Source organism: Canis lupus, chromosome 27, assembly GCF_003254725.2.
Source record: "Canis lupus dingo isolate Sandy chromosome 27, ASM325472v2, whole genome shotgun sequence".
Classification (NCBI taxonomy): domain Eukaryota; kingdom Metazoa; phylum Chordata; class Mammalia; order Carnivora; family Canidae; genus Canis; species Canis lupus.
In genome coordinates, this window is record NC_064269.1 from 15,456,303 (window position 1) to 15,478,945 (window position 22,643).

At 34.3% G+C, this 22,643-nt stretch overlaps 1 long non-coding RNA gene across 2 annotated transcripts in view; it reads left to right on the forward strand.

Annotated features, from left to right (window-relative positions):
* Positions 1–21,974, forward strand: part of LOC112665605 (uncharacterized) — a 33,859-nt gene extending 11,885 nt beyond the window's left edge. Inside the window, exon 3 of one of the 2 annotated variants that reach the window (XR_003140488.2) lies at positions 20,737–21,974. This is a non-coding gene — a long non-coding RNA (uncharacterized LOC112665605). Of the gene's footprint in view, positions 1–3,027; positions 3,391–20,736 lie in introns of those variants that run through there. The other variant, XR_003140487.3, reaches the window with a different exon arrangement.
* Positions 21,975–22,643: the final 669 nt, after the last annotated feature.

Genomic DNA, 22,643 nt, shown 5'->3' on the forward strand with positions numbered 1-22,643 from the left:
GTGCCATATAGGTTTTTTGCAACTTTTATGCAAATTTCATTTCTAATATTCACCTGTGTTCACATGTGTAGCTGTGATTTATACGTTTCTAATGATATCAAGTATTCTATTATGTAATAGTTCACAAGGTATTTATATCTCTTCCTGACAATACGTATCCGGGCTGTTCCAGCTTGGAGTTACAAGCAAAGCTGCTATAAATGTTCTCGTACATGTATCCCAGGGCACAGTGTAAGAACTTTATAATATCACTTTGATGCTGAGCAAATGTTACTTATTCCATCTAGTGTTTTCAACTAAAAGATGAAGAGGCTTTTGCTGAAATTGAAATAACATCTATTACCTGAGTTTCCTGGGTTCTTGCCTGTATTAGAGCTTTGAGAACACATTGTCTTGCATTATGGTTCTTAACATTTGTGTAATTTATCCTACAATATTGCGAGCAACTTGTCAGAATGCTATTTCATTCTTTCTGTTTCCCACAGTGCAGCATCTTGCATAGTACAGCACATTGCTCAAAATTTCTTGAAATAAATTGAACATTTAAAACTGCATTTAATATATCAAGATTAATCATTTTTAGCCTTAAAATATCTGCTTTCCTACCAGAGGCAGAAGAGATGGCTATGTTGCTTTTTAATTTTTTTCTCTGACTTTTTAATGTAGCTTTGAACCCTAAGTCCCTTTGCCTGAGAAATCCATTTCAGAGGACTGTTTTGCTAAACTGAGCATCAGTTAGTACAAATCTATCTAATTCATTGGATACACTTTGATTTAGAGTTGAGGGAAAAACATAACTTAAGACTATATTTCTACCACCCATATTTAATATAGTGAATAATTTGTAATGCATTTCTTACTTTTAGTCTGATTGTCCACTCTGTCCTTTTCTTGAGCATCAGGAAGCTTTCTTCTAACTTCTATTTAAAATGTAAACCTGCACTCTGGCCTAAGAGGAAATATGTCCAGTCCCTGACTTTCTACATAAATTTAATAGGTTTTAGTGTGTATTTGCATGGTTATGAGAGCCAAGAAAAAAATCCAATAGACTGCTGCTATATTCAGGGATAATTCTTGGGTAGATTTATGATCCTTGTCTTAAAAGATTATAAACACAAGGGATATCTGAGGATATACCATCTAAATAATTCCATGGAAACTTTCCCAATATAATGTGTTACATCTACTCATTATTTAAACTACAAGTTGAACCAACACAAGATTGTTTTAGTATCAGTTTTCTTAACATATAAAGTGGAATTTATTTGACAACTGAGTATGTGGTCTTTTTTTTTTTTAATTTTTTTTAAATTTATTTATGATAGTCACACAGAGAGAGAGAGGGAGAGGCAGAGACGTAGGCAGAGGGAGAAGCAGGCTCCATGCACCGGGAGCCCGACGTGGGATTCGATCCCGGGTCTCCAGGATCGCGCCCTGGGCCAAAGGCAGGCGCTAAACCGCTGCGCCACCCAGGGATCCCTGAGTATGTGGTCTTTAAATTCTATCACGTTGCCCATGATTTGTCTATCTGAACCCATGCCCTAGTTAAATTAACAAAATATTTAATCAACTTATCATTATTTTGTCTAAAACAGAAAATATAGAATATTAAAACAGGAATGACTTGAAATTTTTCCAATTACTTCAATTTACAAATAAAAGGCAAAGATACAAAGAAGTGAAGTTATATAGCTAGTTTATGGCAGAGTTAAAAAGATCATCCTCTATTCAGTGATTTTTATACTGATAAATAATTTCATCTTTGCCTCTCATCAGTCACCACCCCTCCCACACACACATACCACATGATCATTAATATCACCCCCAGCTTCAAACTTAATTCCAAAAAATGTATTCAGTTAAATTATGCCATGAATTACCTAGGTACTTAATAAATAACTTTCTAGTAAGAAATAAAGAAGACTTTCAGATTGCTTATAATTCATTTTGACTTAATAAAAACTGCACAGAAAGTTGGTGACTACACAGAGTTTGAAACCCATTTGTAGATCAGTTAAGATAAATGTTATAAGCATCTAAAATATGAATTAAAGGGGATCCCTGGGTGGCTCAGCGGTTGAGTGTTTGCCTTTGGCCTAGGGTGTGATCCTGGAGTCCCGGGATTGAGTCCCACATCAGGCTCCCTGTGTGGAGCCTGCTTCTCCCTCTGCCTGTGTCTCTGCTTCTCTCTCTCTCTTTCTCTCTCTGTGTGTGACTTTCATGAATAAATAAATAAAATCTTTTTAAAAATTTTTAGGGGATCCCTGGGTGGCTCAGTGGTTTAGCGCCGCCTTCGGCCCAGGGTGTGATCCTGGAGTCCCAGGATCCAGTCCCACGTCGGGCTCCCAGCATGGAGCCTGATTCTCCCTCTGCCTGTGTCTCTGCCTCTCTCTCTCTCTATGTCTATCATGAATAAATAAATACAATCTTTAAAAAAATAAAAATAAATAAAAATATTTTTTTAAAAAATATGAATAAAAGAGAGGAGTTTCAGAGTTGCATTGCATTTTGTTTTGTGTTGTACATATATTAAACATACTCTTTTTTCTTATCCAAATACCTAGTTATTTTGAGTGCTTTTATCAACATTCCAGCAGATCCCCTAAATTAGCACCGAAGTATTTAGCACTCTTTGATGACCTTCTCAGACAATATCAATCTATTACACTATTAGGTGATCATGTTATTAAAAATCAGTTTTCCTGGTTTGATTACAGATCACTGATGCAGCTAAGTGTTGGCAATTCAGCTCTAATATGTGAACACTACCTTGACATTTCTAATAGGGAGACTGTGGAGTATTTACAGTCATGAACATAGAACTCATGAATAAAAGTAATTGTGGATTTCAAAGGGTCCAGCTTTTCTGACAACATAGATAACACGACTTCACTTCTCAATTTCTTATGGCACTTTTTGAAAAAAGTCTGTTTCTTTCCAGTCAAATAAAAGATAATGCGTTGATTTTTTAAAATTGTTTTTGAAGTTTTGTTGTTTTATTTTATTGTTATTGTTATTTTACTTTAGGGTAGGAGAATCCAAATTAAGGTGGTCATCATTGAGATGGATGCCAGTGATCCAGTTTCAATTGCTTTTACCTGTTTTGAAAAATGTGCTCACAAGGGATGATCAAGAAAAGCACCCCATTATCTTGCTGTTCTCTAAAGCTCTCCACAAGGCAGGTGAAACACTCTTCAAAGCTCCAAGCAGAGAAATTCCTGAGTTTACTATAAAGAAGTCTGGGGGGATCCCTGGCAGCTGTTTGGCGCCTGCCTTTGGCCCAGGGCATGATCCTGGAGACTCAGGATCGAATCCCACATCGGGCTCCCGGTGCATGGAGCCTGCTTCTTCCTCTGCCTGTGTCTCTGCCTCTCTCTCTCTCTCTCTCTCTCTATCATAAATAAATAAAAATTTAAAAATTAAAAAAAAATAAAGAAGTCTGGGTATTTTATCCTAGGTAGAGCAAGAGATAATAGTCATCTCTCCTAGAAGTAGCTTTTCTGCCTTTTCCCCCAACTCTTAGATACATGCTGAAGGATAAGCAAGGAATTGAATCCCAAGTGGGGGTATAGAGCACCAAGAAAAGAGGAGATTCAACTTATGACCATATTTTCCTTAGATGTAGTCCTATTTATGAGGACCCTTTGGGAAACTCTGGAAAGTCAAAATCTCTATGAAGACAAACAGGATTTGAATCATCAGAAAAACTGCCATTCAAGTGAATGTAATTTTTGAGAGGGTGCAACTGTATGCTATCAGTAACCAACATTCTCAGTAGCTGGGGATGAGTGCTTAAGATTTGATTGGGAGCCTAGGTGATTGGGCATGGCACTGACCATACACACTGGTCCTGACTTCTTAAAAATGACTTCCTTCTGCTCTAAAATAGATCCATCAAACAAAAAAATTTTCATGTGATAGTTTAGACACTGTCTTTAGTTATCTCTTGCTGTATAACAACTTGCCTGAAAACATAGACATTTATTATCTCACAGTTTTTGCTGGTCATTCATGTCAGTGGTTGCAGCACACCTTGGTGCCTCTGACTCAACTTTACTTAGGAGGCTACTACAATCAGGCCGTTGGCCAAGACTATGATTTCATCTGAAGGCTCTCCTTGGGGAAGATTCACATTCAAGCTCATTCACATGACTGTTGGCACTATTCAGTTCTTCACAGATTGTTGGGCTGAGATCTCCCTCAGTTCCTTGCCATATAGATTGTGTCCTCGATCAAATTCATATGCTCAAACCCTAACCCACATTATCTCAGAATGTGACTGTATTTGGAAACAACATCTTTAAAAAGGTGATTAAGTTAAAATTGGACTATTGGGATAAGCCCTAAATCAATCTGACTGATGTCCTTATAAGAAAAGGAACTTTGAACACAAAAAGAGACACCAGGAGACAACCATGTAATGACATAGCAAGAGAAAGGCCTCAAGGGAATCCAACCCTGCTGACACCCTGATCTTGGACTTGTGAGAAAACCAATTTCTGTTCTTTAAACCAGCTGTTCTATGATATTTTGTTATTGGTGGCCCTATCAAATGAATATAGGGCAGTTCACAAGATGGCAGCTGGCTTCCTTCCTTTAGAATTAGGGAATGAGTAAGTATACTCAAAATGAAAGCCACATTCTTTTTGTAATTTAATCTCAAAAGTAACATCTAAATACTTCTGTTGTATCATATTCACTGGCAGTCAGTTAACTCAGCTCAAATACAAAGGGAGGGAATGGTATGAGGGCATGAGAACCTTGAGTTTGGAACCATTACTAGGGGCCATCTGAGAGGCTGCCTGCCACAAACATATACATCTATAACTTAGGGGCTCTAATTTAGGTAAAGAAGAAAAAGCTATAGATAATATTATGAGTGGATTATGCAGGAGCTACGGTAAACAGTCCTTATGAGTGTTTGAATGGGGTTTAAACTGGAGGAGAAATTTCCAACCCGGGACAGTTGTAATTGTTTTCATCCCATGGTACCACATGAAAAGAAATTTAGGAGATCCTTAGCAATGATCACAGGTGATATGAGCACTAAATCCAATTTTTCTTTATTATCATCTATATTTACTCTCCTGTTGACAAGGAAGAATAAGTAGAAAGGATTTTAATTAGGTGAGTGTCATCAACTGCCCTTGTACTGCTGCTTTGCATTTAGTTTTCCCTCTACCCCTTGACAGTTTTCGTGCTTGGCTTAGAAACACCTCTTCATGAGTAAAGTTTGCAGTCAATTATTATGTGACAGTACCAACTACTGTCCTAAATATATATTCAAATTAGGGGTTATATAGCGGGCATTTCTAAAGCAGAACATTCCTGTAAAACAAACAAACACCAAGCCAGCTGGAATGTTATTTTGGATGCACCGTCCTGCCTCAGGACCATTATTAGTTTTTCAGGACTTATCTCCAAAACTTCTCTCAGAGTAAAACAAAAAAACAAAACAACAACAACAACAACAAAAACCCAGGTAGACTTGGTTATAAGCAAACACTAGTTAAATATACACTATTAAAGGTGAGAAAGAGTTGCTAAGAATCCTAAACAATCTTTTCTCTTAAGAAAAAAAGAAAAAGCTACATATATTTTAAGAGGTAAAAAGACCACCAGAGGCATATTTATGATTATTTCTTTCCAAGGCTATTATAATAAGATAAAGAGGAAGAAGGTCAGTTTGGAAAATTTTGGAGAAGACTATAGTTTTTGGTCCAGGCACTCCATTTTTTGTCAGTAGAATAAATCCATAAGTTTAAGTTCTGAATCACCTGGCCATTAAAAAATACACGCACATAAAAGGTATTTGTACTTTTGGCATAGGGCACACTTGGAATTGTGATCTCTGGTGTTTAAAATTGGCCTTGGGGACCTTAAAACTTCATTACCAAAGCCTCTTAAGTGCTTTCACTCTCCATCTCCATCTTTTCTAGTGTCATCTAAGTGGCACATGGCAATGAAGGGTATGGAGTTTAGACATAGACCAGCTGAGTCTGAATCCCAGCTCTATCCTTTGCTAGCTAAAAGACGGTTCTGAGACTCAATTTCTTAATCTGGAGTGTGGAAATATTAATGGTAATTAAAAGATTCCCATGAGGAAGAAAGGTCACTTTTTAATCTAGCCTCATAGTAAGCATTCAAACCACATATATCCATTATCAAGTCGATTATTCTGTCAAAAATGCTTTTCCTTAATTTGTTGGCTTGCCAAATGTATTTTCCTCCTTCAAGATACAACTCAAATATCTCCTGTTCTAGGATATCTCTGCTAAGTCCTCCAAACTCCTTCTTTTGGGCTTTCATTTCATTTTATCTCTGTTTGTATACTTGTCACTTTCATCATGACTGTTTTTCCCCCTTTTTACTCGACTCTTCATTTGACCTGGAGTTCCTTAAAACAGGGTCATAACTTATCCTTTTTTTCAACATGGTGGATGCTCAACAAATGTTTATGAAATAAATGAATGGTCACTCAGCCTTGATATGACTTCCTTCTGGATAAGTGGATGTCAGGGTAGAGTAAGTTATGTTAACTAGCATATTTGAAAGGAGGATTAAGAAAAATCATTCTAAAAGTGCCTTGAATCAATACATTCTATAAAAAGACAAAAACTACTCATTAACATCTTGGCATGATGGACATTTTGAATAGGGAACATGTTTAATACATGATGCTCATGCTACTGAGATCACTTATTTAAAAAAATGTACGTATTAGGATTCATTTTAACTAGTCAGATAGCACTTACATTTGTCATTTCAAGCCGTTTAATGGAATAGTACATCATGGATTCAGATAAAAATGGCATATATTAAGAATGTTAGTGGTTAAAAGATTTTGAAAACAGGTATTTGAGGGACTAGTCAAAGCAACTATTCAGCCTCTATCTTTAACCACAACCAGTATTAAACATTACAATTATTGATATCCATCCTGATGCCTGATGATAGGGCAAATCCATTCATTCATATCTTAGTTCAAATAAATCATTACTCTGTGCTTCCACATCTTTCATCTAAATATTAAAATGTTAAAGCTTTACTTTCTAACCTGACCTTTAATGATATGTTTTCTAATTAACTTTGTGCATCATTATCAACTCTTCAGTACTTGGTTTGAAGTCCTAAGTAATTAAGCACATTTTCAAATCAGCATTATTTCATAATGTAAACAAGATCCTCATTTGAATGAAAGATTTAAAAATTTAAAAGTAATGTAATTTAAATCTGGAAGTGCTTTTGTTAGTGTTGCGAGTATCAGTGTATATCACAGTATAAATAATCAACTTTCATTTATTAGTGCACCTAAAAAAATTTTAGTGGCTAATATTGTCAAAAATAGTCCTATTACGTGTCATTCACATAATTGGATATCAAAAGATTTGTGGTATAATTATATTGAATACACTGAAATAATAAATTTTGAATTAACTTTCCAAACTTATGCAGATGTCCTTAAGATTGTTTGTTGTTCCCTTAGTGGGGTTTTAAAAGCAAAGAGAAGATCAGAGTAAACTGAAAAAGAACCTAAATTCTTAAAGTTCATGCCTCAAATAAGGACTCATTTCTTATTTCTAAATGTTCTCACCCATTTGGCCTTTACTTTATATGCATTATAAAATGCTCTCTCTGCCATATCCAAATTATACTAAAACTATTTCTTTCTTTCTTCACTGCCACCATCACAGACTAAATAGTATCATTTTTTTGACTGACTACTGGCAATCACTTCCTAACAGATAACACTAATGCTTCTCCCCTCTATTATTTTTCAAAGATGAATATATTTTGACATTCAGTCAAATGCCTCATCAGATATTTTTAAAATATTCTAGAAACAATACTAACATTCCCCTGTTTAGAGAAATGTTGCTGGTATAAGTGTGCTGGTATCTGAGCATATTGCAAAATAAAGACTTCAATTCCTGATGCCTTTCTCCTATCTTAGATCAATAGACCACTGAAGCCCAAGAGGTGAAGCTGTAAAGGCTTAATCTCAGCCTGACACCCCATCCTTATGTATTTATTTTTTCATCTGATGAAGAAAAAAAAGGTAGATAAAAAAGAGAAATAGGCAAATCTTCCATTATAGTTAGAGTTTAATAATATAGCTCTCTCGCACAAAATAAATAAGCAGATATAAAAGTCAGTAAACATAAAAATTTGCATAGCATATTTTAACCAACTTAATCTAATTTATACCAACAACTGTAGAATACATAATTTTTCAAGTTTTTGTGGAACATTACTAAGTTTTCTACTATCACCACATTTACTCAAAAATGTATTGGAAGTCCTAACCAGCACAATGAGGAAAAAAAATGAGATATAAAAATTAGAAAGATTGGAAAGGAAGAGTAATGATTTTGTATTTTAAAAATCAAAATGAATCTTTAAACAGGTTACTAGGAATAATGAGTAGAGCAAGATCATAGACTAGAATATTGATGTACAAAATCTAATTGTATTTACATATAAAAGAAAAAATAGAAAAGGAAAACATAAACATTTACAATAGTAAAAAGTAATAATCCTTTAGCATAATTCTATAGTTAAGAATAAATCTAAAAAAATGCAATACTTCTGCATTTAAAACTACAAAAGATGAATACTTTTTAAGAGAACCTAAATAAATTGAGAAGTATAACATTCCAATGGATTGGAAGGCTCTGTAATGTTAAGATATCAATTTTCCCAAAGCTGATCTACAGATACAGATTATGCAATTCCATTTAAAATCCAAGTTGAGGGGCACCTGGGTAGCTCAGTGGTTGAGTGTCTGCCTTTGGCTCAGGTCATGACCATCGGGCTCCCTGCAGGGAGTCGGTTTCTCCCTCTGCCTATGTCTCTGCCTCACTCTGTGTCTCTCATGAATAAATAAAATATTTAAAAAATAAAATCCAAGTTGAATTTTGTTTTATCTTGTTAATTTATTTTGCTTTTAAATTTCATATTTATCTGTCTATTTATTTATGAAATTGCCAAGCTTACACTAAAATAATTATGGAAATAGTCAAGAATAATAGATAAAATCTTGAGTAACAAGTTGGAGAATCATGCTACCAAACTTACTGTGAAATTACAGTAGTAAAGCCAGTATGATATTGCTATGAGATTATTACAATACACTAATGGAATGGAATAGTGTTGGAAAATACCAATACAAATACATGTTCTTAATTTACAAGAAGAAGCCACTACAGTTCAGTAAGGAAAGAGTTGTTTTATAAATGGTGCAGGAATAGCTGGATTATTATACAGAAAAAAAAATGATACTAGATCTCCTTTTTATACTACACATTAAAAATTAACTCAGAAGGCATGATACACTTAAAGACATATGATAAAATACTAAAAGTTCTAGAAGAAAAACATAGGAACATATCTTCACAAATATAAAGTTTCCTTAAATAGGATATGAAAAGAACTAACCATAAAAGAAAAGACTGGTAAACTACATTTCATAAAAATCAAGATAGCAATAAGATAAGCAACAAAATGAAAGCAGAGATTCACAACACAAGGCAACTCAGCTTAAAATTCAGCAGAAAACTTTGTGGAAGGAGCCATGATGTTGAACAGATGAAGATGTGATATATATATATCTGGAATACTAATCAGCCATCAGAAAGGATGAATACCTACCATTTGCTTTGACATGGATGGAACTGGAAGGTGTCATGATGAGTGAAATAAGTCAATCTGAGAAAGACAATCATCATATGGTTTCACTCATATTTGGAATATAAGAAATAGTGAAAGGGACTATATGGGAAAGGAGGGAAACCGACTGGGGAAAAATTAGAGAGGAAGACAAACCATGAGAGACCCCTAACTCTGGGAAACAAAGGGTTGCAGAAGGAGAGGTGGGTGGGGGCATGGGGTGACTGGGTGACAGGCGCAAAAGAGGGCACTTGATGGGATGAGCACTGGATGCTATCCTAACATGCTATCATGTTAGCAAACTGAATTTAAATAAAAAAGAATTGGCAGAAAACTTGAACAGGCATTTATGAAAATACCAAAATGGCAAGTCAACATATGCACAGTAAATAACATTAGTCATCAGAAAAAATGAAAATCAAACTACCTACAGTGTGATACCATCATGCATCCACCAGAATTACTAAAATTAAAAAGTAATTTCAAGTAATAACAAGTGTTGGCAAAGACTTGGAAAAATTGGAAGTCTTTGTCAATGGTAGTGAAAACTGAATTAACCCATATTGAAAACTCTTTTTTTTTTTTTTTTTTTGGTGGTGGTGGTTTTAAAACTTTTACTGCAATATAATAATGAAGTAAACAGTAATTAGACACCTACCAATTCTTTCCCAAAACAAACCAAAAAAAATGTAAACAGGAAAATAACTCTGCCTATACTTGTACAGCTTCTTAAATCGTGTTAGAAGGGTCTCACATTCAATGATGAAGAAATTTTAAAATCGCAGTAATTATTTTCATTTAAGAAATTTTCATTTAAGAAAGGGACCCCCTCCTCTCCTCCCTCCCAAGTATTTAACATGAAAGAATGGGCTTTCTTACACATTAATTCAATACATATTTGAAGCAGCAACAATAACCATCAATAATTTGGCATTTCTGATTACAGTTGCTCCAAATTTTTTTTCAATTTCACAAAGCCATTATCCAGTGTTGCCATGAAATAGAGACTGTAAATTCTAGGTAGCAAATATTCTTTCTGAAACTAATGTTAAAACAAAGAAATAAAAAGCAGGGTATTACACTTTGGTTTTATCTACTACAACTAAACATACATATGTCCTTACTCAGCAACTGTACTGCTGAGTATATCCTCCCTGAAGTAAGTAATGATGTTGACCAGAAGGCATGATCAATACATTCATAACAATTTTGTTGGCAATGGCTTCATAATGTAATAAACCCAAGTTCCCCTCAACATGGAATAGGTAAATAAACTGTGGAATAATATTCATACAGTGAAATAGCATAAAAAAGAATGAACTACTATGCACACTATAAGAGAATGAGCTCAGCAACATTGTTGAATCTCACAGACATAAGTTTTAGTGAAAGACTTCAGGCACAAGAGTATATACTGTATGATTCCATTTATATAAGGTTATAAGTGGGCCAAATCCATCTTTAGCAATAGAAATCAGAATAATCATTGTGCTTGCTGGGTTAATTTGGTACTGACTGGTTGGGGCCATAGCACAAGAAAGAATTCCAGGTGACAAAATTTTCTCTATCTTGATAGAGAAAATACATTTTATATGTAAAAAACATATTTAATATAACTCCACGTAAGTTGTATTTCAATAAAATATCACCAAAACAAGAACAAAAAGTAAATTCTGTGCAGAACAATAACTACTCTATGATACTGCTTTGGGTGGAAATTCATTAATAAAAGTGCATTTACTAAAATACCTGTCACATAGTAAGCACCAAAAAATATTGGATGAACAATACCAAGTTTTGTTGATGATATGCAGCAACCAGAAACCTGACATACTGCAGCTGGGAGCATATATTGGTACAACCATTTCGGAAACAATTTGGTGGTATCTACTAAGGTGAAACATACTTCTAGCCTGTGATAGAAATGCCTCTTAGGTATAGAACTAAAACATATTAATACATGTGCTCCCCCCCCGCAAAAAAAACAAAAACAAAAACATGCATAGTAACACTATTTTCAGCTTTGTTCATAATAGCTAAATACTTAACAATTCAAATACCTATTAATCCTAAAGTAGATTAATAAATTGTATATTGTATAAATGAAATACCATTTAGTAATATAATCAGGACAAACTATGACCAAAGGCAACAACAAAGGTAAGTGTTAAAGGAAGTAAGGCCAAAATCAGAAGAATACATAAGATACAATTTAGATTTTAAAAAGTAGATGCTGTGATTCTTTCTATAGGAAGCTCAAGAATAGATTAAATTAATATGCAGGAACAGAATTCAGAGTGGACTACTTTTTTTGCAGAAGTGGGAGTTATTGTCTGGAATAGGGCATGAAAAACCTGGGATACTGGAAATTTTCTATACGCTTATTTGGAGGATGGTTACACATTGTATGCATATTTTAAAAATTGTATGAAGCTGTATGTTGACAATTTGTGTACTTCACACATACATTATACCTCGATACAAAATTGTAGTAAGTATTTTAAAATTTAGGATATAAAATAATACATCAAAAACTAAACCTAGTTGTACCATGAATTTTTAAAAAATCAGAAATAGTACTGTCAATACATTTTATAAATACATTACTATAATATTTGGATTAGCAAGGGTCATTTTTGGATAAAGAAGATGGCAATATTAATAGGTTCACAATATTTAGAAAGGACATAAATTCATGAGCATATTACATTTAATAATTTATGAGATGTAGAGATTGCTGAAAGATAAAAAAATTATTATATAAAAACAAACCAACTAAACTAACATAACCTATAAGACTGTATAAAAAGAACATCAGAAAAAAAAAAAAGAACATCAGTCTTCTTCCTCAATTTCAAATAAAAATACAGAAAACAAAAGGAACAAATTAACATGAAAAATTCATGACCTAGAAAAATATAAAAATTGATTTAGACAAATCTAAGAACTGGTACCTTAAAAATATCAATAAAAGAGATTGTTTACTTCTAGTTTAATCTAGAAAAAAAGATAATTAAATTAAGAAGAGAATATTATATTAGCAAAGATATAAAAGATTACTTTAAATTTGTTATTACCAGGCTAATCTGGAATCTGGATGGCATGGCTGATTATTAGGGAAAATATAAATTAACAAAGTTAAGAACTAAATGGATTATCAAAACGCCAATGAAATAATTTTAAAAATTGAGAATGCTGCCAAATAACTACTCCTCAAAAAAGAAAACACCATCCTCTGCCAATTTTCTTCTTTTGTTTCAGCAGTGATTTCATATCTTCAAGGAGCATAGATAACTTGGCATGATTTTGCAAAATTAATTTGGAGACTCATGATGAAATAAATTAGCCTTTTTCTTTGTAAAAATAGCATATATTGATAATAAACCTGGAAAAAAGGCCCTTCTAAGATCACACACAAATATAACTGCTAAATATAAATTAAAATTTATAAGTGAAACATTTTTACATGTATTTTTTTTTAAATTTTTTATTTATTTACTCATGAGAGAGAGAGAGGCAGAGGGAGACATGTATTTTTCAAGTTAATTGTAGTTGTGGTTTTATATTATTAATTAATTAAATGAGAACTGTATTTCCCATAATTCACTCCCATGTATGGTTCTGGGCCAGGTATGTGGCACAAGAAAAATTTGCATTAAATCTGGGAAGCAGAAGTAAAGCAGCAATCATTACCTTCTGAAAGTCAGAGTAGGGATCTAGGAGCCACTGCATCCCATGTGTCATCCACTGGTTTATTTGCTGCCAATCAGCAGCAACTGGGCCTGCAGCACCTTATATCCAACTAGATATCTGGCAGATTATGCATCCTGGGCCAAATGAAGCTTTTTTACCATATCACTTCATAATCAAGGTTAAAGATGGTGAATGAAAGATTTGGCCTGTACTCATGGATTGCAATTCATCCCAACTCTTGCCTGATTTACTTCTAGACTGTCAGCATGTCAATATATGGAGATTCTGGCCTATTGCCTGACACAGAAGTCTAGCATTCTATGGACTCCTCTACTAGCTCTCTATTTTAAGATCCCTGATAAGTAACTTTTATCTGATCCTCCAACTATCTCCTTCCAGACCTCTAGTTCTTCAGTTCTCCCTTCCTATTCCTTATAATAATTCCTTTATGCTTTGTCATTCATAATTGTTCTGCTTCCCTGATCAAACACTCATGGTCAAGCGGCATTAATTTCAAGAAGGTAAGGATTGTTTCCATTAGAAAAATCTACCGATGTAGTTCATATATTTCCTCATATTAATATGTACAAATATCACCTTTCAAAAAAAAAACCTTCCAATGTCAGAAAGCTTCCAGTAAATTCTACAAAACATTGTTTAACATCATCTCTTTCAGAGAATAAAAAAACTAGGACACAGTCTCCAATCCATTATGATCTAGCTTAACTTTAATATTAAAATATAGCAAGGACTATAGGGGAGTGAAAATATATTTTCCTCATTAACATAAACAGATAAGTCCTCAACAGAATTTTAGCACACTGAATCCATTTGTTTGTGTTTATATATGTAAATATAGCCATTAGATTTTAATCCAGAGAGACAAAGCTGGGGATGCCTAGGTGCTCAGCGTTGAGCCTCTGCCTCCAGCTCAGGGTGTGATCCCAGGTGCAGGGATCCAGTCCTACATTGAGCTTCCTGCGAGGATCCTGCTTATCCCTATTCCTAGGTCTCTGCCTCTCTCTGTGTGTCTCATGAATACATAAATAAAATCTTAAAAAAAAAAGACAAAGTTGATATAATTTAGAAAATCAAATAATATAATTCACTACATTAACTAATAGAAAAACTATTTGACAACAATAAATGTAGAAAAAGCATACAAGTATTTACTTAAAAAGCATAAAAACAGAAATGAAGGAAAGTCTCTTTTAAAAAAACATTCCCATAAATACCATACAAGTGTTAAAAAATGTTCTTTTGAGATTATAAATAAGATAATGAAAGAGTTTCTGGGTTGGTTACCGAATGGGAGGGTGGCCCACCTGGAAGGAACAAAAAATCTCTGCACCCCTTCCCACATCTTTGCCCTATGCATCTTTTCCATCTGGCTGTTCCTGAGTTACATCCTTGTAAAATAAACTGTTAATCTAGTCAGTATGGTGTTTTCTTGAGTTTTGTAAACATCTCTAGATACAAAGAAGAATCTGAGGAGTATGATGATGACATGAGCTTTGACCTTTTTGACAAAACTTATTTTGTAACATGTTCAAGAAAAAGCTGAACTTGAAAGAAGAGGAGAGAAAGAAAGGAAGAAAGAAAACCCTTTATTACCACTGCTATTTAACATTGTATATACAATGAAATTAGACAACTGTAAGTAATATAAGGATAGAAAAGGAATAAAGCTGCCATTATTTTAAGATAATTGTATGTGAATATCCTGAAGTGTCTATACATAATAGAATAAAAAAGCTTAGCAAAACATAAAAAAAAAACTATCTATAAAACAAACTGTTACTTTATAGCATTGACAATTTTAGAAAGTGAAATTCAGAAATACAGCACTTAGGGATGCCTAGGTAGCTTAGTAGTTGAGCATCTGCCTTTGGCTCAGGGCGTGATCCCAGGATTTCAGGATCCAGTCCCACATCGGGCTTCCTGCAGGGAGCCTGCTTCTCCCTCTGCCTGTGTCTCTCTGCCTCTCTCATGAATAAATAAATAAAATCTTTAAAGAAATACAGCATTTATAAAAGTAACAAATAATGTGAAGATGTATAAAATACCTCAAAAAATTATAAAATATTAAGAATTATTTAAAAAGGAAGTATTCACTTGGAGAGATATATTATGACCATAATTTCAAAGATTCAATATTTTTTAAATGTTAATTCTACATAAATTAACATATACAAGCAGGCATATATTCTAATTGTAATTCAAAATTTACATGGAAATGCCAAGGGCCAAGAATAATCAAGATACAATAAACAAAAAGAACATGTAGAGTTACTCTACCAAATATCAAAATTAATCATAAGCCTCTAATAATCAAGACTGTGTGCATTGGTACAAAGATAAAAAGACCAGGGGAACCCATATAGGGAGACCCAGGAAAGAAACCAAACCCAGGAATATTTGAGCAATTGTTACATGTCAGAGTTAATAAAGCAGATAGGGAGGAGAGAATTTTCAAGAAATGATGCCAAAATCATTGGATATCTATATAGGAAACAAAATGAAATTAGATCCCTACTTTATACTATATATGAAAATAAAATAAAATAAATCAAAGATAAAAAATGAAGGGCAAAAGTATACAGGATTTAAAATAATACATAGAATTTGAAGTTAGGAACATTTCCTTAACAAAATAGAAAACCTAACTCTTTCTTCCATAAATCAAATGATTGATAAATTGAATTATGTTAAAATTAAAAATTTTTCCACATGACATGAATAAAAGAGAAGAAAGGTAAGGCATACAAGATTTACAATTTGTATTATATACAAAGGTTTAATATAAGAATATTAAAAGAATCCCTACTAATACTAAAGAAACTAATAAAAATGAGCTAAATTTTTTGAATCAGTACTTCCTAGAAAAGAATATCCTAAACGGCCAATAAAAATATGAAACAGTGCTCAGCTTCACTAATAATAAAGTAAATGAACATACAAACCAAGATGAGATATCACTGCAGATATCACTGCATACCCACAATGGACAGAAATTTAGAAGACTGATACTATCAAATCTTGGCAAGGCTTTATAGCAAAGGAAATTTGAACAAATTGGTGGTTGATTCCAAATTGAATCATAAGACAGTTTGGTTTTATGGACTTTAAAGGAAAAGCACTGTAATTGCAGGAATTCCATCCATAGGTATAATATCCTTAAAAAACTCTTACATATATAATGTAAGTTATATATACATATATATGTAAGTTATATATGTATATAGCAGCATTGTTTAAAAAGCCAAAACATGGTAGGAACAAAAGCCCAACGACTGTAGAATTCATAAACAGAGTGTTATAATCTTGTAATGAGCTTCCACATAACAATGAAAATTAACAGACTATAGTTACTTGCAATATGGGATGAATCTCAGAAATATAAGGCTGAATAAGTTACGTAGCAGAGTATAAAATTAACATCCAAAATCAATGTATTTCTATATAAGAATAATAACAACTTGGGAAAATATAATTGAAATAGATTGATGATTATAAACATAAAATATATAATAATAAATATATCATGACATGCTAGTGATCTATGTCTATGAAACATTACCCTCTAATGATGTAATTTTTAAATACCCAAATAAATGTAAAGACTTCTTATCATTGGAAGAAAAAACTTCAAATAATAGAAAAATACGTTTTGAACGAGCACCAATGAGTGATTAATGAATGAATAAGTTCATTCAATGAAATTATGTTCAATGAGTAAGTTTTAATGTTATACCAATCAGCACCCCAGAGGTATTTGAAAATAATTCTAAATTAATCTATAAAAATTAGCATAGGAAAATAACTAAGATAAATATAATCATGAAAATTAAAGAGAAGTGACTTAACATATAATATTTTTAAATTAAAGCAATACTTAAAATAAAATACAAAAAAATAAAAAATAAAAAAGTTAAAGCAATACTTTTGTGAAGGTGATATCATCCACAGAATAACTTACTGCAGAATGCAGCTACTGAGTGACTTTCCAATGAGACATTAGTATAGTATATGATATGCAATGGTATTTCAAATAAATGGGGAAGGGGATCCCTGGGTGGCCCAGCAGTTTAGCACCTGCCTTCAGCCCAGGGCATGATCCTGGAGTCCCGGGATCCAGTCCCACATCGGGCTCCCTGCATGGAGCTTGCTTCTCCCTCTGCCTGTGTCTCTGCCTCTCTTTCTGTCTCTCTGTCTCTCTCTGTGTGTCTCTCATGAATAAATAAATAAAATCTTTAAAAAAAATCAAATAAATGGGGAAATAATTAAAAAAAACTATGTTAGGACAATGATTAACAATGAAGGAATTGAAAAGCTAGGCCCTCATTTCACTTTTAGATCAAGTAACAATAATTCAAAATAAAGAACTTTATTATGATGCAGTGTACACCTGGACAGTAAGCTTTGGTTGTAAGGCATCCATTTCAAAGAGGCATCCACTGTGAAGAGGTCCATTTCCCATGAATACATTGCCAGCCACAGGACTGGATAGAGTAGGCCATACACCCCACTAAGGTTACTTTGTTTTAGAGACCTTGGTTGATTTCAACAACTGACCATTTGGACCACTCGCCTTTTCTCTTCCCTGCACTTTTTTAAAAAAGATTTTATTTATTCATGAAAGACACAGAAAAACAGGCAGACATATGCAGAGGGAGAAGCAGGCTCCATTCAGGAAGCCCAATGTGGGACTCCGGGATCACACCCTGAGCCAAAGGCAGATGCTCAACTGTGGAGCCACCCAGGTGTCCCTCTTCCCTGTGCTTTAAATTCCTGCTTAAATGTTATAAATTCACCTGTAAAGAGTGAGCTCAAGAAGTCCTAGACTAAAAGCAGAACCTCCAGCGCATGCATGCTCCCCTCCCCCCTCCACCGTGTTCTGTGGTCCCAGGTGTACTGTGTGATTTCCAGGTCTGGTAATTATAAACATTTATATTTTCAGTTTTCTGATTGTTGCTGAAGGGCCATGGAATCATAATAAGAACCACAAGGGGTGGTCCAGGCATAAAATGTTATAGTTTGGAAAAGGGAGATTGTGGGAAGCTCAGGGGGGCCAGGTGAGTGCCCCCAGGCATTTATACGGTAGCATTGGGAACAGGACAAAATTTGCACTCTGATTTTCCCCTTCTGCTTACTTGCTTTTACGAAATGCTGTCCTTGTGCCCTCTTTTATTCTTCAGGTATTAGATTTCCTCTATCACAAAATATATTCAAAATTCAATTTCACTTTCTTCTTTCTCTCCACTTCTCAGATTCTTTGTTAATAATTTCCCACCTCACTGTCAAATTTGTGAGAAATTTTCAAAGGAGTTCACATTTTCAGCTTAAGTTTGTTTGGTTACACATCGCAGTATTTCTTGTTTATCTTCTCATTTCTACCTGTAACTCCTGCTGTTAATACTAGAATCTGTTTTCATTTACACACAGTCTGTGCCAGGCACACAGTGAGCACTAAACTCATCTGTGTTGATGAGAATAAATGGAGAAATAAAGAATGCTTAACGTTGGAGAGGAAACTAAGCCACTCCTCTGCTATCATGATTTGCTTTCCTCAAACCTAGAGCAATGACACAGAGCTTTCACCAACTGGAAACATTCCCCCCAATTAATTTAATTTGTGTCAAAATACTCCTTTTGCAATAGAACTGGTATAGTAATGGTGGTGTAGCTATAACCTTACAAATGTGAAAAGCCTAGTTACTTTAATGTTCAGTGAATTGTTTTCTTTAGATAACAAGTATTGAATGAATTTCAGCAGAGCCATTTTCACGTTTTGACAGAGTCTGTTTCAAGGACTGTGAAAAACTGCAGATTATCCAGCCCTACCCACGGAGATTCTGATTTAGAAAGTCATGCATCAGTCTCAGTGATCAATATTTTTGACAGCAGCAAACTCATTCAACAAATATTTTTGAGTGCCTGTCATTAATATTTTGTTTTGTATATAGCTATGAACAAAACAGACCAAAATTCTTGCTTTTGCAGAGCTTACAATTCAATGAGACATTCTGGCATAAGGGTTTGTAGTATTTAACAGCAATCTTTAATATTAAACAAGCTTTCCAAATATTGTTGTTTTATATTGAGCTATTTAATGCTTCACTGTATTTGGTGTGACATTTGACAAGGAAATATTTTGAGCAAAGATAGCATGTAATGTTGATGATACCATGACTCCATATCAATATGCTATTTCCTGATTCTCTGTAATTTTCAAAGCCAAATACCTGATCTGTATCTTTTTTACTATAGAATTGATCCTTTCAGATAAAATCATTAATGAGGTACGTGATGAAATAAAATGGGAGAGGCTTTCAAATCTACAAAAGAGCATTTAAAACTCTCAACTATAAATAACACTATCATTTTTAAAGTGAAGTGATAGGCACTGGCGTCAATTAGAAAAAAGCACATTCAACATTATCTTAAAGAGAGGAATGTTTTTTTGCAATTCTGAACACCATCATGAGACCCTTCCCCTCCTCTTTTTTTCCCCTCCCGCTGTAGCAAAAGACCTATTATACAAGCTTAGAATTTTATCAAGTGTTAATACACCATTAGTCATATCAGGCTCAACAGCTGGAAATGGAAGACAGGTTCTGAGGCATAAGCATCTCACCTCAGGAAAATTCACACTTTTAGGCAGAAGGGATGAGATGACGCTCTCCACAGCAGGGAAACTGCCCCAAAGCCAAGAAACTACAGTTGGTCCAAGCAGATATGACAGGGTAAAATGAGGGTGTACACTATTTAACATGTTTAGTTCAAATACAACCACAGCGTCTGTCTGTAGAAGCTTTCTTAGGCCAGTTGAAAGGACAGAAATTTGAGAGAAGCTGGCAAAAAGACTTGAGGCTAATTATTCTGGGTATAATGAAAGACTCGAACTGCTGTATAGCACCATTTTATAAAGAAACCACTGCCACCACTACTGAGCATAGACACTGGTTTTCACTGCTATCACCTTTGTTCCAGGAGCTCAAGTCAACACACTTTCTGCCTCTTTGTGTCCCCAACTCCTGAGAATAATTCTGAAGAGAGTACATTTGAATGGCAGAATGTGTTAACTTCTGTGCCTTTAGAGGCAAGGGAGCACAGAAAAAACTTGTCCCTTTTAGCTTCAAAAGAGGAGACCATCCCCTACCAATATGCAATTCCCTGACTGTGAGTTCAGATGGACTAACTGAGCATCGAAGGACAATTATAGCCTCATACTACTAATTTATTTTTATTTTCTATATCTTTCCACTTTTGAAAACTGTGCTATGAGCACTCAGTGAACTCTGCTATGGAGGTCAGGTTTCTATACTCTGCAACAATTTCTAGAAGAAATAAATGTATTTTTTTTTCTTTTAGGGGATGAGAGAGAGCTGATTTCCTTCCCAGTGAATCACTTGCCAAATGGAGTGATCCTGAGTCACATCTGAATGGAATGAAACGTGACCACCGAAATGCAATTCTTCCTGCAGCATCAACACAAATAATTCAGATGATTCTAAATTTGATAGAAGAGAAAGAAGTATTTCAGTGCTTTTTGATACTGCTTGAGTGTTCTTCCCGTGGCAATTGTTTGCTAGTTTTATAAGAATTCTCTTGGCCTTCTCTTCACACTTTCTATTTCCTAAAATGAAGTACAAATTTTTAAATAATTTTTAAAAATGATATCATACCTCCTCTAATAAATTTAAATGTACCCCTAGCTAGAGAGCAAATTAAAATCAGAGGCTGAAATCTCAAATTTTAAGATGCATGCCAATTGCCAGAGTTTAAAAAAAGATACAGATTCTGCTTCCAAATGTGTGGGCGGGGACTGAGATTTGCATCTCTAACAAGCTCCCAGGTGATACCAGCAGCTGGCCCACAGAACACACTTAGAAATAACAAGGATTTCATGCTTTTTAAAGCAATGGTTAATGAAGAATCCTGTACACCTGTTGTCACAGGTGCTTTGAGAAGTACAAAGCCCTGAGCTAGCCATTCCTATCTATTAAATTTGGATAACAGGTTTGGGGCTCTGTTGAAGAAAATTGCTTTAAAAAGACAAAGAATAGAAATCTTCATTTCTGTTGGGGTAAAGATTTCTTCCTGTTCAATTTAACACTTATCTTGTGCTCGTGACCATGAAAAGATCATGATGGATTTGCTGATAGTCCTCTTAAATTTATGTTCTGTAAATTATAACCCACTATCTCTGACTTCTTTATTTTTTAAGATTTTATTTATTCAGAGAGAGAAAGAGAAAATAAATATGAGTGGAGGTAGGGGCAGAAGGAGAGGGAGAGAGAGGGTCTTAAGGAGACTCTGCTCTGAGCACAGTGCCCAAGGGGCTTGATCTCAGGACTCCAAGATCATGACCTGAGTCGAAACCAAGAGTTAGATGCTTACTCGGCTGAGCTACCCAGACACCCCACTATCTCTGACTTCTTAAAGTTTATTCTAAAATACCTCTGGGTACAAAAGCTTAAATTCACATATTAAGAAAATTCAAGTGCTTTCGTTTCAATTTTCTCATCAAGCCTGACTATAATAAGAGCTATGACTAACTGGTATTTTTTCCTCTTGAAATAAAATAAATGTTTTCTTCTTGCAAATGATTTACTGAGTTATGATTTACTAAAATACAATACAATGTACAATGTAATTTACCAGGGAATAGGCAGAAACAATTACCTGAGTTTACTACTGTGTAGTTGATAGAATTAGGGAAGTAGCATAAGACGATGATGATAGTTCAGGTCCTAGGGAAGGCGGAGAACCAAGTTTGTACTCTAGCTCTGAGTCTAGCTGTGTAGTCTTGGACAAGTCATGTCACTCCTGCAAATCTCAAGTTCCTCATCTAATAAATGATGTTATTAACAGCAAGCTTGACATAATGACTGCCAAATGCCCATTATTTTTACTATTAATTATAAAATCTCTTTTTTTAAGATTTTATTTATTTATTCATGAAAGAAAGAGAGAGAGAGAGGCAGAGACACAGGCAGAAGGAGAAGCAGGCTCCATGCAGGGAGCCTGACGTGGGACTAGATCCCAGGACTCCAGGATCATACCCTGGGCTGAAGGCAGATGCTAAACCACTGAGCTACCCAGGGATTCCCTATATAATCTCTTTTAAAAAAAAGAAAAAATAGCTACATTAAGGTAATGGATGCTTGATAAAATTTCATTAAACTGACTAGAGGAAAAATGATGATGTTTGTAAAATTATGAGAAGCATTGTCTCTTACACATTGTAAAAACTGATGTTTGTGAAATAGGGGTGG